The sequence below is a fragment of the Carcharhinus amblyrhynchos genome, chromosome 12, assembly GCF_965287045.1.
Source record: "Carcharhinus amblyrhynchos chromosome 12, sCarAmb.v2.hapA, whole genome shotgun sequence".
In the NCBI taxonomy this organism is placed as follows: Eukaryota; Metazoa; Chordata; class Chondrichthyes; order Carcharhiniformes; family Carcharhinidae; genus Carcharhinus; species Carcharhinus amblyrhynchos.
In genome coordinates this window covers 27,107,096-27,129,618 of record NC_137335.1, presented here as the reverse complement: position 1 = coordinate 27,129,618, position 22,523 = coordinate 27,107,096, and the positions used below count along the sequence as shown (strand labels likewise).

Genomic DNA, 22,523 nt, shown 5'->3' with positions numbered 1-22,523 from the left:
AAGGAGGCCATTTGGCCCATCAAGTCTGCACCGATTCAGCATCTTACCCAAGCCCACCCCTCTGCGCTATCCCCATCATCCCATGCATGGTTAATTCACCTAATCTACACATCTTGGACCAATAAGGGGCAACTTACCATGGCAATCCACCTAACCTGCGTAGCTTTGGGAGGAAACCGGAGCACCCGGAGGAAACCCACGCAGACACAGGGAGAATGTGTAAAATCCACACAGACAATCATCCAAGGCTGGAATTAAACCTGGATCCCTGGCACTATGAGGCAGCAGTGCTAACTATTGTGCCACGGTAAAGGCAAAGAATTGCTACATGGTATCAAATGTTCTAAAATAATAACTTCAGTATGCACTGGGCATAAGTGCAATGCAGCTTAAGAGTTTGGTGAGGGTAAGTAGTGGGCGATTGCTCCCAAACTGAAAAGTATAGTTTAAATTTTTGCATTAACTTCAAAAGCTGTGAAAGAGATTTCTGTTTAATTAATACTGAATTAAAGATTGCCTGTCTGGTTAACAATTAACAGCCAATAAGCTGTAAGTATTATCTGAATTACCGTGAACAGCAAGTTAAATATTTGTGACTTCGAATTGCGACACTAGAGTGTGAAAGTTGAGATAACTTAGAGGGGAATTTGGAGATGGTGGGTTCTCCATGCATAATGTTCCCATGCATCTGCTACCTTTCTCCTTCTGGTGGCAGAGGAAACTCACACAAAAACCAGCCAGCCCACTCACAGCACTTAACCTGTGCAGATGCTTACATCCAACCCAGATTTTAAAAACACGGATGTTTCTATATAAAAAAATGGAAGAATTGATGAATGTTCAGCAATCAAAGGGTTAACATTATCTGAATAACCCCATCCAGGTAACTGAGCAAAATGAAAGCATTGTTGCAGGATAGCGCAGTAAGTTACCCCATTTCCATTTCACTGCTTTCCTCATTCCCAAATATTGTCATGAATAAAAGGCACAAAAGAATTTCAAATACTCCAAACACTTATTGCAGGGCCATGAAAATTCCAACTCAGTAGAAACAACGGCAAATTCAGGAATGAAATTAAGATTCCAAGTTCAGCTGACTGAATCACAACTGTGGCTTGCTCATTTGAAGTCAATTAAAAATATCAATATGGAAGTGAGACAGTGGCCAGAATTCTCCAACCTCGCCCATAGCTGGGATTCTCAACTGCGGTGAATGTAGGTTTGGCTGAGCACCAAATTCTCCATTCTCTCGGGCAGCAGAACATGCAAACTCCACACAGACAGTGACCCAATCTGGGAATTGAACCCAGAATACCTGGCACTGTGAGGCAGCAGTACTAACCACAGCGACTTCAAATCAAAGCCGTGTGCAAACATCGCGGTTGAGCACACAGTTGTGCAGAGTGAACCGCACTATCCCCTCCCCCCGGTGAAATTGACACCACCTCTCTGTCAGAGGACTTCAAAAGGGGTCTGCTCTCACCTGCAGCTTCTGACAGGGAGAAAAGAACATCTCTGCTGCAGAATGGAGTGCTGAAATGAGTTAAAATCCTGCCAGGTGATTGAGGGGCATGGAAGTTAAAGTGACTTGGCCATTTCAGATTTTCACCGCTGACAGTCAGCAATGAAGATTTTGATCACCGGGCTGCCTGAAATCACCATGCCAGGGGTGAGCTTCAGGTCTGCCAGGGACAGAAGAGGCAGTCCAGCCACAACAACCCCATCCTGGTGGATTCCCCCACCTGACAGATGCTGCTAATGCCAACTAACTCGCCAGGTTTCCTGCTGGCATGAGCACTTAGTCCCAATTTGGGAAAAGAGCTGCTTTTATGGATCATCTACTTAATGAGGATGGTTGCAAACTTTTCAGCCTTGTCCTTTGTCCTCACACATTGAGCTTGGGCATTATTGAAATCGTGGAGCCCCCTCCTCCCATTAGTTAGGTGGTGGTGGGCTAGCACAGTAGCACAATGGTTAGCATTGCTGCTTCACAGCTCCACGGACCTGGGTTCAATTCCCGCCTCATGTCACTGTTTGTGTGGAGTTTGCACATTCTCCTCATGTCTGCGTGGGTTTCCTCTGGGTACTCCGGTTTCCTTCCACAGTCTAAAGATGTGCAGATTAGGTTAATTGGCCATGCTAAAATTGCCCCTTAGTGTCCTGGGATGCATAGGTTAGAGGGATTAATAGGGTAAATATGTGGGCATGTGGGGATAGAGCCTGGGTGGGATTGTGGTCAGTGCAGACGTGATGGGCCAAATGGCCTCTTTCTGCACTGTAGGGTTCTATAATTCTAACTTATTATCTGCTTATGGGGATCATGTTGTGTACAAATCGTCTTGTTTATTTCCAACATTATGAAAAAGGAACTGAAAGTACTTATTTAGCTGTAACTTGCTTTGAGATCCTGAATTCATAAGGAACAAAATATAAATGCAAGTTTGTTCCTTCTTTGATATCTATATATTAAATTGAGGAAATTAATTCTGAGTTGGAGAACGAGTTGAAGAATCAGACAGCTTGATGTGAACATTAAAAAAAATCAATAAGAAAGACCCATGAAAAATCAGTCAAAATGAGAAAACAGGTTCAAGTGCTAAACTATCCTAGACCTATTTTAGTGGCACAAACTAATGATAATGTACTGTCCACATTATAATCAACTTTGATTATACTTGTGAAAGGGCATATCTGATAACTTGAGAAGGCTGTAGTGGTTTAAATCATTGGATTTTAGTGCTAATGAAGAATGTTTCTTTTATATCATCAAATTATTATTCACTCTGTTACTTTATTCATAAGATAGCAGCTTCTCATTGCTTGCCACCATCCTAGTGGCACAGTGGCTAGCACTGCTACCTCACAGCACAAAGAATTCGGGTTCAATTCTGGCCTTGGGTGACTGCCTGCATTGTGTTTGCACATTCTCCCCATGTCTGCATGGGCTTCCTCTGGATACTTAGGTTTCCTCCCATTCTGCAAAGATGTGCAGGTTAGGTGGATTGGATACCTTGGTGTCCAAAGATGTGTATGTTAGAGGAATTAGCGGGGTAAATGTATGAGGTTACAGCATTAGGATCTGGATAAGGTGCTCTGTTGGAGTGCAGACTCAATAGGTCGAATGGCCTGCTTCTGCACCGTAGGGATTCTATGAAATCTCCCAATTCTCCTCCAAGTCACTCTCATTCCCGACATTGACATATATCACTGTCCCTTCATTGTCCTCGGGTCAAAAACCTGCATTACAGGAGTTCTTCCACCTTCATGGATTGCAGTGTTTCCAGAAGATAGCCCAGTACCACCCTAACTAATGGGAGAAAGGGGCTTCACGAACATCCCCATTTCAATAATGTCCAAGCCCAACGTGTGAGGGCAAAGGACAAGGCTGAAAAGTTTGCAACTATCCTCATGTAAAAGCCTTAAGTAGACGATCTATCTTGTTTCCTCCAAAATACAGTAAAAGCTGTGGGCCATAATAAAATCCTGGCTGTATTGTGAGTCAAGTTATTTCAGTACTGCAACAACACTCACATATATCTGACAAGCTAGATAACTGCTTAGCTATGTCCTGTCCACAAAAAGAACAAATTCTATCCGGTCAATTACCATCCATCAGTTCACATTTAATCATTAGCAAAGTGATGGAAGATGTCGTTGACTGTACTAGCAAGTGACACTTATATTCACTGATACTCAGTTTGGCCTCTGCCAGTACCATTCAGTTCCAGCTCTTGTTACAGCCTTTGTCCAAACATGGATAGAAGAGCTGAGTCCCAGAGGTGAGAGGGGAGCAATGGCCATTGACATCAATGCAGCATTTGACAGAGTGTGACATCAAGGAACCCTAGCAAAACTGAAGTCACTTAGAAAGGGGTGGGGGTGGGGCGGTGTGGAGGGAACTCTCCAAAGACCGAGGTCATTCCCTAGCACAGAGGATGATGGTTGTGCTTGTTAGAGTCCAATTCTCTGCCAGAGTCCCTCAGGATAGTGTCGTAGATCAAATCATCTTCAGCTGATGGGATTTTTAATAGGGGGCTGTGGGTTTTAGTTGAGTCAGGCAGGATGATTGGTGCAGGCTTGGAGGGCCAAAGGGCCTGTTCCTGTGCTGTACCTTTCTTTGTTCTTTGTTATATATACAGTAAAGGGTACAGACAAGAAGTTACTTCCATGTCTAAGTCTTTACACATTCTGCCCAACACCATACTGACCCTACGTCTGGGCCATATACCTTTCTATATGATTATGTGGGTGGGACTATACTCAGTCCTACATTAACCCTTTTGAGCCAGGCTCTTATACTACAAAACACTCCTCCCACACTCCATTTTTCAGTCCAGTTATGGCAGTGAAGGCGGACTGAGAGACTGAAATGGCCATTTCACGGCTGCAATAGGCCCCTGAGTGGCTGGCTAGAGGACACTATATCCGTGGGCCCAAACATTAACTCTGTTTCTCAATCGATAGAAATTGCAAGACCTGCTGGGTATTTCCAGAATTTTCTGCTTTTAACCTTCAGATATTGAATTGGTATGTCCCTGCATGTAGAAGACCTGACTTTGATATGTGACATGTGCCACCCAAATACCATACAATGAACATCTCAGTAAGTGAGAACCTAATTACATCCTCTTTACCTTCCGTGACATTATCATTATTGAATTGCTCCAATATCAATTGCATTGACCAGAAATGTAACTGGACCAGCCACATAAACACTGGCTAGAAGCCTGGTCAGAGGCTGGAAATTGAATGACTCACCTCCTAACTTCCCAAAGCCATTTACCAGCCACAAGTTAGGAATGTGATCCAGTTGCCTGGATGAGCACAATTCCAATGACACTCGAGATGCTTGACACCATCCAGGTGTTAGTACCCCATCCAACACCTTCGACATTCACTCTCTCCACTACCAGCAGCACACTGCACCACAACAACTCACCAAGGCTCCTTCAATAGTCCCTCCCAAACCTGAGGCTCGACCAGACAGGACAAAGACAGCAGACGCATGTGAACACTACCATTGCCAAGTTCCCTTCCAAATAACACACAATGCTGACCGTGAAATATATTTTCATCTTTCATTGTAGCTGGGTCAAACCTCTGGAACTCTCTTCCTAACAGCATTCTAGGAGTACCGTGTCCACACTGACCGCAATGGTTCAAACAGGCAGTTCAACCGTCTTCCCCAGGGTGCTTCAACTGTGACCGCCAACATCTCCTCGATGTGAAAAAAGATACTCAGCCATCCCTGTCACCTGCCAAATAGCTCCTACTGGCTCTGTTTATGTACCAACATGTCCTGCAAAAGAGAGTGGAGTGTGCCAGAGGGAGCGGAGTGTGGCAGAGGGAGCGGAGAGGGTCAGAGAGAGCGGTGCAGTGTGATTGAGCAGAGAGGGTCAGAGAGAGCGGTGCAGTGTGATTGAGCAGAGAGGGTCAGAGAGAGCGGTGCAGTGTGACTGAGCAGAGTGGGTCAGAGAGAGCGGTGCAGTGTGATTGAGCAGAGTGGGTCAGAGAGAGCGGTGCAGTGTGACTGAGCAGAGTGGGTCAGAGAGAGCGGTGCAGTGTGATTGAGCAGAGTGGGTCAGAGAGAGCGGTGCAGTGTGACTGAGCAGAGTGGGTCAGAGAGAGCGGTGCAGTGTGATTGAGCAGAGTGGGTCAGAGAGAGCGGTGCAGTGTGACTGAGCAGAGTGGGTCAGAGAGAGCGGTGCAGTGTGATTGAGCAGAGTGGGTCAGAGAGAGCGGTGCAGTGTGACTGAGCAGAGTGGGTCAGAGAGAGCGGTGCAGTGTGACTGAGCAGAGTGGGTCAGAGAGAGCGGTGCAGTCTGATTGAGCAGAGAGGGTCAGAGAGAGCGGTGCAGTGTGATTGAGCAGAGTGGGTCAGAGAGAGCGGTGCAGTGTGACTGAGCAGAGTGGGTCAGAGAGAGCGGTGCAGTCTGATTGAGCAGAGTGGGTCAGAGAGAGCGGTGCAGTGTGATTGAGCAGAGTGGGTCAGAGAGAGCGGTGCAGTGTGACTGAGCAGAGTGGGTCAGAGAGAGCGGTGCAGTGTGATTGAGCAGAGTGGGTCAGAGAGAGCGGTGCAGTGTGACTGAGCAGAGTGGGTCAGAGAGAGCGGTGCAGTGTGATTGAGCAGAGTGGGTCAGAGAGAGCGGTGCAGTGTGATTGAGCAGAGTGGGTCAGAGAGAGCGGTGCAGTGTGACTGAGCAGAGTGGGTCAGAGAGAGCGGTGCAGTCTGATTGAGCAGAGTGGGTCAGAGAGAGCGGTGCAGTCTGATTGAGCAGAGAGGGTCAGAGAGAGCGGTGCAGTGTGACTGAGCAGAGTGGGTCAGAGAGAGCGGTGCAGTGTGACTGAGCAGAGTGGGTCAGAGAGAGCGGTGCAGTGTGATTGAGCAGAGTGGGTCAGAGAGAGCGGTGCAGTGTGATTGAGCAGAGTGGGTCAGAGAGAGCGGTGCAGTGTGATTGAGCAGAGTGGGTCAGAGAGAGCGGTGCAGTGTGATTGAGCAGAGTGGGTCAGAGAGAGCGGTGCAGTGTGACTGAGCAGAGTGGGTCAGAGAGAGCGGTGCAGTGTGATTGAGCAGAGTGGGTCAGAGAGAGCGGTGCAGTGTGATTGAGCAGAGTGGGTCAGAGAGAGCGGTGCAGTGTGATTGAGCAGAGTGGGTCAGAGAGAGCGGTGCAGTGTGATTGAGCAGAGTGGGTCAGAGAGAGCGGTGCAGTGTGATTGAGCAGAGTGGGTCAGAGAGAGCGGTGCAGTGTGACTGAGCAGAGTGGGTCAGAGAGAGCGGTGCAGTGTGACTGAGCAGAGTGGGTCAGAGAGAGCGGTGCAGTGTGACTGAGCAGAGTGGGTCAGAGAGAGCGGTGCAGTGTGACTGAGCAGAGTGGGTCAGAGAGAGCGGTGCAGTGTGATTGAGCAGAGTGGGTCAGAGAGAGCGGTGCAGTGTGATTGAGCAGAGTGGGTCAGAGAGAGCGGTGCAGTGTGACTGAGCAGAGTGGGTCAGAGAGAGCGGTGCAGTGTGACTGAGCAGAGTGGGTCAGAGAGAGCGGTGCAGTGTGACTGAGCAGAGTGGGTCAGAGAGAGCGGTGCAGTGTGACTGAGCAGAGTGGGTCAGAGAGAGCGGTGCAGTGTGATTGAGCAGAGTGGGTCAGAGAGAGCGGTGCAGTGTGATTGAGCAGAGTGGGTCAGAGAGAGCGGTGCAGTGTGATTGAGCAGAGTGGGTCAGAGAGAGCGGTGCAGTGTGACTGAGCAGAGTGGGTCAGAGAGAGCGGTGCAGTGTGACTGAGCAGAGTGGGTCAGAGAGAGCGGTGCAGTGTGATTGAGCAGAGAGGGTCAGAGAGAGCGGTGCAGTGTGACTGAGCAGAGTGGGTCAGAGAGAGCGGTGCAGTGTGACTGAGCAGAGTGGGTCAGAGAGAGCGGTGCAGTGTGACTGAGCAGAGTGGGTCAGAGAGAGCGGTGCAGTGTGATTGAGCAGAGAGGGTCAGAGAGAGCGGTGCAGTGTGACTGAGCAGAGTGGGTCAGAGAGAGCGGTGCAGTGTGACTGAGCAGAGTGGGTCAGAGAGAGCGGTGCAGTCTGATTGAGCAGAGTGGGTCAGAGAGAGCGGCGCAGTGTGATTGAGCAGAGTGGGTCAGAGAGAGCGGTGCAGTGTGACTGAGCAGAGTGGGTCAGAGAGAGCGGTGCAGTGTGACTGAGCAGAGTGGGTCAGAGAGAGCGGTGCAGTGTGACTGAGCAGAGTGGGTCAGAGAGAGCGGTGCAGTGTGATTGAGCAGAGAGGGTCAGAGAGAGCGGTGCAGTGTGACTGAGCAGAGTGGGTCAGAGAGAGCGGTGCAGTGTGACTGAGCAGAGTGGGTCAGAGAGAGCGGTGCAGTGTGACTGAGCAGAGTGGGTCAGAGAGAGCGGTGCAGTGTGATTGAGCAGAGTGGGTCAGAGAGAGCGGTGCAGTGTGACTGAGCAGAGTGGGTCAGAGAGAGCGGTGCAGTCTGATTGAGCAGAGTGGGTCAGAGAGAGCGGTGCAGTCTGATTGAGCAGAGTGGGTCAGAGAGAGCGGTGCAGTCTGATTGAGCAGAGTGGGTCAGAGAGAGCGGTGCAGTGTGATTGAGCAGAGTGGGTCAGAGAGAGCGGTGCAGTGTGATTGAGCAGAGTGGGTCAGAGAGAGCGGTGCAGTGTGACTGAGCAGAGTGGGTCAGAGAGAGCGGTGCAGTCTGATTGAGCAGAGTGGGTCAGAGAGAGCGGTGCAGTGTGATTGAGCAGAGTGGGTCAGAGAGAGCGGTGCAATGTGATTGAGCAGAGTGGGTCAGAGAGAGCGGTGCAGTGTGATTGAGCAGAGTGGGTCAGAGAGAGCGGTGCAGTGTGATTGAGCAGAGAGGGTCAGAGAGAGCGGTGCAGTGTGATTGAGCAGAGTGGGTCAGAGAGAGCGGTGCAGTGTGATTGAGCAGAGTGGGTCAGAGAGAGCGGTGCAGTCTGATTGAGCAGAGTGGGTCAGAGAGAGCGGTGCAGTGTGACTGAGCAGAGTGGGTCAGAGACAGCGGTGCAGTGTGATTGAGCAGAGTGGGTCAGAGAGAGCGGTGCAGTGTGATTGAGCAGAGAGGGTCAGAGAGAGCGGCGCAGTGTGACTGAGCAGAGTGGGTCAGAGAGAGCGGTGCAGTGTGACTGAGCAGAGTGGGTCAGAGAGAGTGGTGCAGTGTGATTGAGCAGAGTGGGTCAGAGAGAGCGGTGCAGTGTGATTGAGCAGAGTGGGTCAGAGAGAGCGGTGCAGTGTGATTGAGCAGAGTGGGTCAGAGAGAGCGGTGCAGTGTGACTGAGCAGAGAGGGTCAGAGAGAGCGGTGCAGTGTGACTGAGCAGAGTGGGTCAGAGAGAGCGGTGCAGTGTGATTGAGCAGAGTGGGTCAGAGAGAGCGGTGCAGTGTGATTGAGCAGAGTGGGTCAGAGAGAGCGGTGCAGTGTGATTGAGCAGAGTGGGTCAGAGAGAGCGGTGCAGTGTGACTGAGCAGAGTGGGTCAGAGAGAGCGGCGCAGTGTGATTGAGCAGAGTGGGTCAGAGAGAGCGGTGCAGTGTGATTGAGCAGAGAGGGTCAGAGAGAGCGGTGCAGTCTGATTGAGCAGAGTGGGTCAGAGAGAGCGGTGCAGTGTGACTGAGCAGAGTGGGTCAGAGAGAGCGGTGCAGTGTGATTGAGCAGAGTGGGTCAGAGAGAGCGGTGCAGTGTGACTGAGCAGAGTGGGTCAGAGAGAGCGGCGCAGTGTGATTGAGCAGAGTGGGTCAGAGAGAGCGGTGCAGTGTGATTGAGCAGAGTGGGTCAGAGAGAGCGGTGCAGTGTGATTGAGCAGAGTGGGTCAGAGAGAGCGGTGCAGTGTGACTGAGCAGAGTGGGTCAGAGAGAGCGGTGCAGTGTGATTGAGCAGAGTGGGTCAGAGAGAGCGGTGCAGTGTGACTGAGCAGAGTGGGTCAGAGAGAGCGGTGCAGTGTGATTGAGCAGAGTGGGTCAGAGAGAGCGGTGCAGTGTGATTGAGCAGAGTGGGTCAGAGAGAGCGGTGCAGTGTGACTGAGCAGAGTGGGTCAGAGAGAGCGGTGCAGTGTGATTGAGCAGAGTGGGTCAGAGAGAGCGGTGCAGTGTGACTGAGCAGAGTGGGTCAGAGAGAGCGGTGCAGTGTGATTGAGCAGAGTGGGTCAGAGAGAGCGGTGCAGTGTGATTGAGCAGAGTGGGTCAGAGAGAGCGGTGCAGTGTGACTGAGCAGAGTGGGTCAGAGAGAGCGGTGCAGTGTGATTGAGCAGAGTGGGTCAGAGAGAGCGGTGCAGTGTGACTGAGCAGAGTGGGTCAGAGAGAGCGGTGCAGTGTGACTGAGCAGAGTGGGTCAGAGAGAGCGGTGCAGTGTGACTGAGCAGAGTGGGTCAGAGAGAGCGGTGCAGTGTGACTGAGCAGAGTGGGTCAGAGAGAGCGGTGCAGTGTGATTGAGCAGAGTGGGTCAGAGAGAGCGGTGCAGTGTGACTGAGCAGAGTGGGTCAGAGAGAGCGGTGCAGTGTGACTGAGCAGAGTGGGTCAGAGAGAGCGGTGCAGTGTGATTGAGCAGAGTGGGTCAGAGAGAGCGGTGCAGTGTGATTGAGCAGAGTGGGTCAGAGAGAGCGGTGCAGTGTGATTGAGCAGAGTGGGTCAGAGAGAGCGGTGCAGTGTGATTGAGCAGAGTGGGTCAGAGAGAGCGGTGCAGTGTGACTGAGCAGAGTGGGTCAGAGAGAGCGGTGCAGTCTGATTGAGCAGAGTGGGTCAGAGAGAGCGGTGCAGTCTGATTGAGCAGAGTGGGTCAGAGAGAGCAGTGCAGTGTGATTGAGCAGAGTGGGTCAGAGAGAGCGGTGCAGTGTGACTGAGCAGAGTGGGTCAGAGAGAGCGGTGCAGTGTGATTGAGCAGAGTGGGTCAGAGAGAGCGGTGCAGTGTGATTGAGCAGAGTGGGTCAGAGAGAGCGGTGCAGTGTGATTGAGCAGAGAGGGTCAGAGAGAGCGGTGCAGTGTGATTGAGCAGAGTGGGTCAGAGAGAGCGGTGCAGTGTGATTGAGCAGAGTGGGTCAGAGAGAGCGGTGCAGTGTGATTGAGCAGAGTGGGTCAGAGAGAGCGGTGCAGTGTGACTGAGCAGAGTGGGTCAGAGAGAGCGGTGCAGTGTGACTGAGCAGAGTGGGTCAGAGAGAGCGGTGCAGTGTGATTGAGCAGAGTGGGTCAGAGAGAGCGGTGCAGTGTGACTGAGCAGAGAGGGTCAGAGAGAGCGGTGCAGTGTGACTGAGCAGAGTGGGTCAGAGAGAGCGGTGCAGTGTGACTGAGCAGAGAGGGTCAGAGAGAGCGGTGCAGTGTGACTGAGCAGAGAGGGTCAGAGAGAGCGGTGCAGTGTGACTGAGCAGAGTGGGTCAGAGAGAGCGGTGCAGTGTGATTGAGCAGAGTGGGTCAGAGAGAGCGGTGCAGTGTGATTGAGCAGAGTGGGTCAGAGAGAGTGGTGCAGTGTGACTGAGCAGAGTGGGTCAGAGAGAGCGGTGCAGTGTGATTGAGCAGAGTGGGTCAGAGAGAGCGGTGCAGTGTGATTGAGCAGAGTGGGTCAGAGAGAGCGGTGCAGTCTGATTGAGCAGAGTGGGTCAGAGAGAGCGGTGCAGTCTGATTGAGCAGAGTGGGTCAGAGAGAGCGGTGCAGTGTGACTGAGCAGAGTGGGTCAGAGAGAGCGGTGCAGTCTGATTGAGCAGAGTGGGTCAGAGAGAGCGGTGCAGTGTGACTGAGCAGAGTGGGTCAGAGAGAGCGGTGCAGTGTGATTGAGCAGAGTGGGTCAGAGAGAGCGGTGCAGTCTGATTGAGCAGAGAGGGTCAGAGAGAGCGGTGCAGTGTGATTGAGCAGAGTGGGTCAGAGAGAGCGGTGCAGTGTGATTGAGCAGAGTGGGCCGGATAGACGGGATATGTGTCAGTGAGTGCGGTGCCATGTGTCTGGCTGATGTGGCTGATTGATTGCATAGCTGGCAGATTGTGCAAGTTTTAAGACCGGGTGTGAACTTTGCAGCAGGGCTGAGTGAACGGGCATGAGGTGTATCTATGAATGTTAGATATGGGTTGTGATTAATAGAGATTGGTGGTGGATGAGTTTGTGCTACGCTGTGCAGTGTATCAGGCTGGTAATGAAGTTGATGGAATATGGCATTTGAATGCACATTTTCTGATCTTGAGCACTCGTGTGAAGTCAGCGAGCTTCTTGCAACACTGCCTCCAAGTCCATGTACTACATCCCTTGCTTTTGGCCATCACAGCTATTTGACCTCAATGCTTTCTGAGAGTTTGTTTCAAAAAATTTTCGGTTCCCTGTGAACAGAATTCTCCTCAGTACCTCCTCAACCAAGGCCGCCAGTGCAGCATCAGAAAATCTTGGAGCCCGCTTGATGCCATGTTGACCAAACTTGTACCTTTCCCACCTCAAACTCCGTTTTAGAATGATTTCCAAAATACACTTTCTCTTAAAGAAATAGGCTTGCTTTAAGGGGAGGCTAACTTGAACAAGTACTAATCTCTCATGAATTTACATCACCTGCTGAGATATTAAGAAACATATTTAATATGGTTACTCATTAATATCATTTAAATGAGCAGGCAATGTGAAGGTTACATGTTGCCTGTATCTGAAACAAACAGGCTCTGGTTAATCACGCACCGGATTACCTCTGATCTCCAAATGGGTTTTGTAACCATATAAAAAGGGAAAAGTTTTCCAAACTCCTACAGGTTTGAAGGACCCCTAATATCAATAAATATTTCTTATATTTACACGAGTATACAAGTTCAGAACAGGAGCAGGCCACTCAGCCCCTTGAGTCTGCCCTGCTATTCAATAAGAAGATGGCTGGTGCGATTTTAACTTCAGCTTCACATTCTTGCCCACCTCTGATAACACTTCACCCCCTTGCTCATAATGAACCTTACTTATGAAGAATCTGCTTATAAAGAATCCATCTGTTTCTGCGTTAAGTATATTCAAAGACTCTGGCTGGAATTCTCCCAGCTCACTCGCAGCTGGGATTCTCCAGTCCTGTTGCAGTGAATGGAGATTTGGTTGAATACCAAGTTCTCCAATCACATTGGCAGCGGTAGCATGACCGGACAATTCCAGCCTCTGCCTCAACCACCTTTTGAGGAAGAGAATTCCAAAAACTTCTGAGAGAAAAGAAATTCCCTCATCTCTGTCTTAAATGAATGGCACCTTATTTTTAAACAGTGACCCCTAGTTCTAGATTTTCCCCAAAAGAAAATATCCTCTCCATCTCCGCCCTAAAATAAATTAGAAACAGGAATTGGTGTGTTTTCTTCAATACAAATGGAACTCATGCATCTGAACTTGAAACAAAATAGTTATAGACCTTTGAGCAGAGGGGGCTAGGAGGAGAGTAGCATAAGGACAGCATGTTCCTGATTCACCAAAATGAGAGGGATAGAGGCTGCAGCCAGTAACTTGAAAAGCATCTGCACTGAACATTAGAGTCAGTAATTGGTGTAATGGCACAGCTCTCAAAGAATATAGAGGCTAAGCTCACTCCTATGTACCTTGCACTGTGGTGTTAGCAAAGGATTAAGGACTTTGTAGAATAATACTGTAGAACGGAGGCTTGTGAGCATTTAACAACTATTTTCATTATTTTGTTAATATGAGAAAATGTCTCTCAGTATTTCTTGAAGAAAATGCTTTTAGACTTTATCATGGAATTACATTTTTATCGATAGTTATTTCCTCTTTAAAGGATCACAGAGCAGGAAAGTGTCGGTGTGGTGACCTGATTTGTGAGTGAATACCTCAGCTCCAAAACCAAAGCTAAATACTGAGATTGCTAGAACAAAAAAAATGCTGCAAATGCTCAGGAGGTCCGGCAACGTTTGTGGAGAAAAAAACCCAAGGTGATGGGCAGAATCCTACCAGCCCTGATAGGACATGGGGGTGGGGGAAAGAGGAGGCAGAAGGGGGGTTGCAGTATAAAGGTGGAGATCCAAGTTCAGTTGGCTCCACTCCATTGCTCAGCCATTGGGGAAGGTTCCCGGCCACTGGGTTTGAGGTGATTCAACTGCCCCTGCCAAGGAGGGCTGACGGCTGATTTTCATGATTAAAGCCCTTTAAAGGGCATTTTACCAAGCTGCTGGCATTTTACTAATAGCTGAGTAACTCCTCAGCACTTACGGATGCTGCCAACTTCATTGAGGCAGAGCCCCTGTCGTCTAAATAATTCCCTCAGAGGACTTTCTCCAGCACTCGGAATGTTTTATTCTTATTTTAGTTGCCAAGAAGTGCCTCAGAGTCTTCTGCTGGCTGTAGCAGTGCCCAGCTCTCCCTCTGACTGTGGGTCAGTATCAGTGTCCAGCTCTCTCCCTCTGACTGTGGGTCAGTATCAGTATCAGTGTCCAGCTCTCCCTCTGACTGTGGGTCAGTATCAGTGTCCAGCTCTCTCCCTCTGACTGTGGGTCAGTATCAGTATCAGTGTCCAGCTCTCCCTCTGACTGTGGGTCAGTATCAGTGCCCAGCTCTCTCCCTCTGACTGTGGGTCAGTATCAGTATCAGTGCCCAGCTCTCTCCCTCTGACTGTGGGTCAGTATCAGTATCAGTGCCCAGCTCTCTCCCTCTGACTGTGGGTCAGTATCAGTATCAGTGCCCAGCTCTCTCCCTCTGACTGTGGGTCAGTATCAGTATCAGTGTCCAGCACTCCCTCTGACTGTGGGTCAGTATCAGTATCAGTGTCCAGCACTCCCTCTGACTGTGGGTCAGTATCAGTATCAGTGTCCAGCTCTCCCTCTGACTGTGGGTCAGTATCAGTGCCCAGCTCTCCCTCTGACTGTGGGTCAGTATCAGTGTCCAGCTCTCTCCCTCTGACTGTGGGTCAGTATCAGTATCAGTGTCCAGCTCTCCCTCTGGCTATGGGTCAGTATCAGTGCCCAGCTCTCTCCCTCTGACTGTGGGTCAGTATCAGTATCAGTGTCCAGCTCTCCCTCTGGCTATGGGTCAGTATCAGTGCCCAGCTCTCTCCCTCTGACTGTGGGTCAGTATCAGTGCCCAGCTCTCTCCCTCTGACTGTGGCTCAGTATCAGTATCAGTGTCCAGCTCTCCCTCTGGCTGTGGGTCAGTATCAGTGCCCAGCTCTCCCTCTGACTGTGGGTCAGTATCAGTGCCCAGCTCTCTCCCTCTGACTGTGGGTCAGTATCAGTATCAGTGCCCAGCTCTCTCCCTCTGACTGTGGCTCAGTATCATTATCAGTGTCCAGCTCTCCCTCTGGCTGTGGGTCAGTATCAGTGCCCAGCTCTCCCTCTGACTGTGGGTCAGTATCAGTGTCCAGCTCTCTCCCTCTGACTGTGGGTCAGTATCAGTGTCCAGCTCTCCCTCTGACTGTGGGTCAGTATCAGTGTCCAGCTCTCCCTCTGATTGTGGGTCAGTATCAGTGTCCAGCTCTCTCCCTCTGACTGTGGGTCAGTATCAGTGTCCAGCTCTCCCTCTGACTGTGGGTCAGTATCAGTGCCCAGCTCTCTCCCTCTGACTGTGGGTCAGTATCAGTGCCCAGCTCTCTCCCTCTGACTGTGGGTCAGTATCAGTGCCCAGCTCTCTCCCTCTGACTGTGGGTCAGTATCAGTGCCCAGCTCTCTCCCTCTGACTGTGGGTCAGTATCAGTATCAGTGCCCAGCTCTCTCCCTCTGACTGTGGGTCAGTATCAGTGTCCAGCTCTCCCTCTGACTGTGGGTCAGTATCAGTGCCCAGCTCTCTCCCTCTGACTGTGGGTCAGTATCAGTGTCCAGCTCTCCCTCTGACTGTGGGTCAGTATCAGTGCCCAGCTCTCTCCCTCTGACTGTGGGTCAGTATCAGTGCCCAGCTCTCTCCCTCTGACTGTGGGTCAGTATCAGTGCCCAGCTCTCTCCCTCTGACTGTGGGTCAGTATCAGTGCCCAGCTCTCCCACTGGCTGTGGGTCAGTATCAGTATCAGTGCCCAGCTCTCTCCCTCTGACTGTGGGTCAGTATCAGTGTCCAGCTCTCCCTCTGACTGTGGGTCAGTATCAGTGCCCAGCTCTCCCACTGGCTGTGGGTCAGTATCAGTATCAGTGCCCAGCTCTCTCCCTCTGACTGTGGGTCAGTATCAGTGCCCAGCTCTCTCCCTCTGGCTGTGGGTCAGTATCAGTATCAGTGTCCAGCTCTCTCCCTCTGACTGTGGGTCAGTATCAGTATCAGTGCCCAGCTCTCCCTCTGACTGTGGGTCAGTATCAGTGCCCAACTCTCCCTCTGACTGTGGGTCAGTATCAGTGTCCAGCTCTCTCCCTCTGACTGTGGGTCAGTATCAGTATCAGTGCCCAGCTCTCCCTCTGGCTGTGGGTCAGTATCAGTGCCCAGCTCTCTCCCTCTGACTGTGGCTCAGTATCATTATCAGTGCCCAGCTCTCCCTCTGACTGTGGGTCAGTATCAGTGCCCAGCTCTCTCCCTCTGACTGTGGGTCAGTATCAGTGTCAGTGCCCAGCTCTCCCTCTGACTGTGGGTCAATATCTGTGCCCAGCTCTCCCTCTGACTGTGGGTCAGTATCTGTGCCCAGCTCTCCCTCTGACTGTGGGTCAGTATCTGTGCCCAGCTCTCCCTCTGACTGTGGGTCAGTATCAGTGTCCAGCTCTCTCCCTCTGACTGTGGGTCAGTATCAGTATCAGTGCCCAGCTCTCCCTCTGACTGTGGGTCAGTATCAGTATCAGTGTCCAGCTCTCCCTCTGACTGTGGGTCAGTATCAGTATCAGTGCCCAGCTCTCCCTCTGACTGTGGGTCAGTATCAGTATCAGTGTCCAGCTCTCCCTCTGACTGTGGGTCAGTATCAGTATCAATGTCCAGCTCTCTCCCTCTGACTGTGGGTCAGTATCAGTATCAGTGTCCAGCTCTCTCCCTCTGACTGTGGGTCAGTATCAGTATCAGTGTCCAGCTCTCTCCCTCTGACTGTGGGTCAGTATCAGTGCCCAGCTCTCCCTCTGGCTGTGGGTCAGTATCAGTGCCCAGCTCTCTCCCTCTGACTGTGGGTCAGTATCAGTATCAGTGTCCAGCTCTCTCCCTCTGGCTGTGGGTCAGTATCAGTGCCCAGCTCTCTCCCTCTGACTGTGGGTCAGTATCAGTATCAGTGTCCAGCTCTCTCCCTCTGACTGTGGGTCAGTATCAGTATCAGTGTCCAGCTCTCTCCCTGTGACTGTGGGTCAGTATCAGTGCCCAGCTCTCTCCCTCTGACTGTGGGTCAGTATCAGTGCCCAGCTCTCTCCCTCTGACTGTGGGTCAGTATCTGTGCCCAGCTCTCCCTCTGACTGTGGGTCAGTATCTGTGCCCAGCTCTCCCTCTGACTGTGGGTCAGTATCAGTGTCCAGCTCTCTCCCTCTGACTGTGGGTCAGTATCAGTATCAGTGTCCAGCTCTCCCTCTGACTGTGGGTCAGTATCAGTATCAGTGTCCAGCTCTCCCTCTGACTGTGGGTCAGTATCAGTATCAGTGCCCAGCTCTCCCTCTGACTGTGGGTCAGTATCAGTATCAATGTCCAGCTCTCTCCCTCTGACTGTGGGTCAGTATCAGTATCAGTGTCCAGCTCTCTCCCTCTGACTGTGGGTCAGTATCAGTATCAGTGTCCAGCTCTCTCCCTCTGACTGTGGGTCAGTATCAGTATCAGTGTCCAGCTCTCTCCCTCTGACTGTGGGTCAGTATCAGTATCAGTGCCCAGCTCTCCCTCTGACTGTGGGTCAGTATCAGTGCCCAGCTCTCTCCCTCTGACTGTGGGTCAGTATCAGTATCAGTGTCCAGCTCTCTCCCTCTGACTGTGCGTCAGTATCAGTATCAGTGTCCAGCTCTCTCCCTCTGACTGTGGGTCAGTATCAGTGCCCAGCTCTCCCTCTGACTGTGGGTCAGTATCAGTGCCCAGCTCTCTCCCTCTGACTGTGGGTCAGTATCAGTATCAGTGTCCAGCTCTCTCCCTCTGACTGTGCGTCAGTATCAGTATCAGTGTCCAGCTCTCTCCCTCTGACTGTGGGTCAGTATCAGTGTCCAGCTCTCTCCCTCTGACTGTGGGTCAGTATCAGTGCCCAGCTCTCTCCCTCTGGCTGTGGGTCAGTATCAGTATCAGTGTCCAGCTCTCCCTCTGACTGTGCGTCAGTATCAGTATCAGTGTCCAGCTCTCTCCCTCTGACTGTGCGTCAGTATCAGTATCAGTGTCCAGCTCTCTCCCTCTGACTGTGGGTCAGTATCAGTGTCCAGCTCTCTCCCTCTGACTGTGGGTCAGTATCAGTGTCCAGCTCTCCCTCTGACTGTGGGTCAGTATCAGTGTCCAGCTCTCCCTCTGACTGTGGGTCAGCAACCAGTGGCCAGCTCTCCCTCTGACTGTGGGTCAGCAACCAGTGGCCAGCTCTCCCTCTGACTGTGGGTCAGCAACCAGTGGCCAGCTCTCCCTCTGACTGTGGGTCAGCAACCAGTGGCCAGCTCTCCCTCTGACTGTGGGTCAGCAACCAGTGCCCAGCTCTCCCTCTGACTGTGGGTCAGTATCAGTGTCCAGCTCTCCCTCTGACTGTGGGTCAGTATCAGTGTCCAGCTCTCCCTCTGACTGTGGGTCAGTATCAGTGCCCAGCTCTCTCCCTCTGACTGTGGGTCAGCAGTATCGGTAGCCCACTTGCCCTACTTAATCCAAAGGTGGGCCTGAAGACATCCAAATTGGAGGCCAGCAGACATAGATTACTGGACCAGTCCCTTGTTCGCATTTGTAGGTTTGAGACCTAGTATTCCACTAGGCCGGGGTCTTGAAATCCTCAGTAAAATCCAACGTAATGTTTCCCATTGATAACCACTGATAGAACCTCTCTCAATGGAAGGTCATCCACTTGGAACATCTACTCTGTTTTCCTCCGCACAGACACTGCCTGATCTACTGCTTATTTCCAGTATTTTCTGTTTTTATTTAATCCTTAGACACTAATATTTACAGGGATTTATACTGATATTGTCAGGAGCTGGTAAACCTGGAAATACTGGAATGGTGGAAGGCCCTATCATATACAATGGGAAGACAATTAGGATATTTTTCCTCCATTTCCTGCCTGGCAATCGGCCAGACTGAGCCAGAGTTCAAGGCAACAGCCACTTCTGGGGGTAATCCCTGACATTTGTGAACATTGGCAGCCATTGGAGAAGGGCTCAGAATGACAGCATGAAGTAAGGTCGAGATTGTGGGGGAGGGGAGATCACTCAACGTGAGGGATCCTGGGAGGAGGGGTCAGTCACCTGGAAAGGAGAGATTTTTGGGGGAGAGATGTCAATGGTGGCGGGAGTGCCAATTGTGTGGAGAGGAGAGATTGGAAGGATGGTGAGGTGTTGATGGTGTGAATCGGATAGTTCAGTTGAGACGGGAGAGTGACCATGTGGAAAGGAGAGACCAGACTGATTTGCACAAGGAATCAGGAGGATTTCTCCTTCAGTGCTGGCTTTGAGCACTGGGAAACTAGGCCCAATGTCAATAAATGTAAATAACTCCCAAAATCTGGGGCATCAACCCTATTTTAAACATAACCATCGAGTCACCTTTCTAGACCAGTTACTCAGCTAGCTCCTGTCTCATTGAAAATAGACCACAAGTAGCTGTATTCATCCACAATGTCCCCAATGAGGAATTAGCTTAGCTGGATTCAGATTTACATGGCCACTGGACTGCCTAGTTTTTCCTTTATTTAACCATAATTTCAACTTAATGATGCTTATTCTTCGATGTAATTTGTTGTTTAGGTATCTATTTTTTCTATCCAATCATACGCACTCATGAGTTCAGCAGAAGCGATATAACCAAGGAGATAAAAGAGAGAGGGGTGAGGAATACCACAGAAGAATTTGCAGATGTGCATAAGAACTTAAAATGCTAGACATTGCTGGACCAGGAACCAGGGTAGATCAGCAAGCACAGGGGTGATTGGTGTGCAGAACTTGGTGCGATGTGGAATAGGAGCAGCAGAGTTCTGGATGAATTTTGGAACGGGTTAGACAAGAGATTGGCCATTGGAATCCAGAGGTAACAAAAGTAGGAATGAGGATTTCAGCAACAGATACACTGAGGCAGAGGACAAACTGGTTGATATTGCAGAGACAGAATTGGATGATATTTGTGGTGGCGAAGATATGGCTATAAAAGTTTCACTCAGAATCACATGTTATGCTGAGGTTCTAAACAGTCAGTTTTTTTGAGCCTGTCTTCACACATTTTGCTTTCACCTTGGGAACAGTGGGACAAGGATTCCTAAGCTGATTTACAGGCTGTTGAAACACATTGTGAATGCTACTTCTGTGGCCAGCAAGTCCTAAAGTTTGACCTAAAGTTTATTTGTTAGTGTCACAAGTAGGCTTACATTAACACTGCAATGAAGTTACCGTGAAAATCCCCTAGTCGCCGCTCTCCAGAATCTGTTTGGGAGTTACTTACATTTATTGACATTGGGCCTAGTTTCCCAGTGCTCAAAGCCAGCACTGAGGGAGACATCCCCTAGTCACCGCACTCCAGCATGGCCAATTCACCTAACCTTTCAGACTGTGGGAGGAAACCGCAGCACCCAAAGGAAACCCACGCAGACAGCGACTCAAGCCAACAATTGAATCCAGGTCCCTGGTGCTGTAAGGCAGCAATGCGAGTCACTGTACCACCATGCATATTGGACTCAAAGCCAAAACTTCTGTTCCAGCAGTAGGGGCGCCAACACTTCACCACAAGAGCTCCTAGAATAGTCAGTGAGGGGTATGAATCACTGAAAGTGAATGGAGTTTGTGACAGGTCTAAAAACAATGGTGTTGGTTTTTCCGATGTCTAAAATGGAAAGAATTCTGACAGTGTTTAATGAGCTGCTTGGTTTTCAACCATGGGACCCTTGGCTTGAATCTCATCTTGAGAATCTCCTAGAGATACTTGAGATGGCTCCAGTCTCCCTATCTGCTAAATAAGTACCAGCATTACCTGAAATGGACAAGAGTCCTGAGAGGGCAGAATGCTCACTGGGTGCAGGAGTTATAAACTCTTGGCCACAGGCTGATAAAAGAGATCGGCATCACCCCGATGGCAGGACTTTCAGTGTTAGCTGTTGTTTGTGCTTAGTTGCAAATAATCTTTTTATAATTACTTGTCAATCCTGAGATTTTGTTATTAATTCATTAACCCTCTCCTAAATTTTATTCATGCAGTTTTATTGTTACTCATGTAAACATCTTTTATCTCTGTGTTCACCCACGTTGAGTTTTGGTCCATGAATTCTTAACCTTATCATTCGTATCCTGATACTCCAGCCCTTTCATGTCTCATCTCTGTAACCTTCTCCAGTCTTACAACCCTCAAGAACTCTGCATTACCACAATGCTAACCTCTTGTACATACAAACCTTCAGTGACCCACCTTGGACTGTTATCTCTGGAATCCCTTCCCTACATCTCTCCACCTCTCAAGCTTTCCTTCTTCCTTTATGTGAGGTGATGCATTTTGGTACATTGGACAGGGCAGGACTTATTCAGTTAATGGTAGGGCGTTGGGGAGAGTTACAGAACAAAGAGATCTAGGGGTACATGTTCATAGCTCCTTGAAAGTGGAGTCACAGGTGGATAGAATTGTGAAGAAGGCATTCGGCATGCTTGGTTTTTATCGATCAGAACATTGAATACAGGAGTTGGGACGTCTTGTTAAAGTTGTACAAGACATTGGTAAGACCACATTTGGAATACTGTGTGTAATCCTGGTCATCCTATTATAGAAAGGATATTATTAAATTAGAAAGAGTGCAGAAAAGACTTACTAGGATGCTACTGGGACCTGGTGGATTGAGTTATAAGAAGAGGCTGAATAGACTGGGACTTTTTTCTTTGGAGCGTAGGAAGCTGAGGGGTGATCTTATAGAGGTCAATAAAATAATAACATAACTGAACAATGTTGATAGGCAATATCTTTTCCTAAAAATAGGGAAGTATAAAGCTAGAGGGCATAAGTTTAAGATGAGAGGGGAACCATACAAAAGTATCCAGAGGGGCAATTTTTTCACACAGAGGGACTGGAACAAGCTGCCAGAGGTAGTAGTAGAGACGGGTACAATTTTATATTTTAAAAAGCATTTAGATAGTTACATGGGTACAATGGGTATAGAGGGATATGGATCAAATGCGGGCAATTGGGATTATTTTAGGGGTTTTAAAAAAAAAAGGGCAGCATGGACAAGTTGGGTCGAAGGACTATTTCCATGCTGTAAACCTCTATGCCTCTATGATTCTTTCGGCTACTCCTTAAAATTTACCTCCTTGACCAAGTTTTTGGTCACCTGTTTTAATGACTCCTTCTTTTGCTCAATGCTAGGGTTGATGTTTGATTACACTCTTGTGAAATACTTGGGATTGTTGTACTCAGTTGTCAATGCCAAATAAATGCTGTTGCTGCTTTTATTGCCCCTTGATTCATTGCAGCCAGAGCCCATATCTTATAGGATTATCATTCCACGTCAGTCATGATCCCAATAAAAGGTGGAGCAGACTCGATGAGCTGAATGGCCTACTTCTACTCCTATGATCTTATGGTCTTAAACTTTAATTCCTGAATGTGACAAATGTTTAGTTTACTTTCTCTATTAACTGAGCGTGTAATTACAAGCGTGCGTACAGTTATCTCAGTTTCTCATTGCGATCTCTGGTTCTTTAATATAACACATTAACATACAATACATATAACATATAAGAATGAGAAGTATTTCAATGTGGTGTTTCTTCAATCACTTTTTGTAGCTTGAAATCTGCATCAGAGTTTTGGTTTTTAAGCAGTTTTGAGCAAAATGAAATCTTTTTGAAACAGGTCTCTTTTTAGTACAAAAGAGAAATTGGTAACTGCATTGAATGCTCGCCCCAGTGATTGTCAATTTTCTAGCAAAGTACAGGTAGATCCATTCACATCAAACTCTACTCAACATCAATGGGTATTGATCTCAGGAGGGCACTACCTGATCATTATCATTCGGCTAAAAAATAAGACATTTCCTTGCTTCAAATCACTTCTCCCCCAT

General features: G+C 49.5%; 1 protein-coding gene across 2 annotated transcripts in view; it reads left to right on the top strand.

Annotated features, from left to right (window-relative positions):
* The window catches only part of LOC145350874 (interphotoreceptor matrix proteoglycan 1-like), a 107,806-nt gene that overhangs the window by 36,333 nt on the left and 48,950 nt on the right, over nucleotides 1-22,523 (top strand). The gene's annotated exons all lie outside the window — the stretch shown is intronic.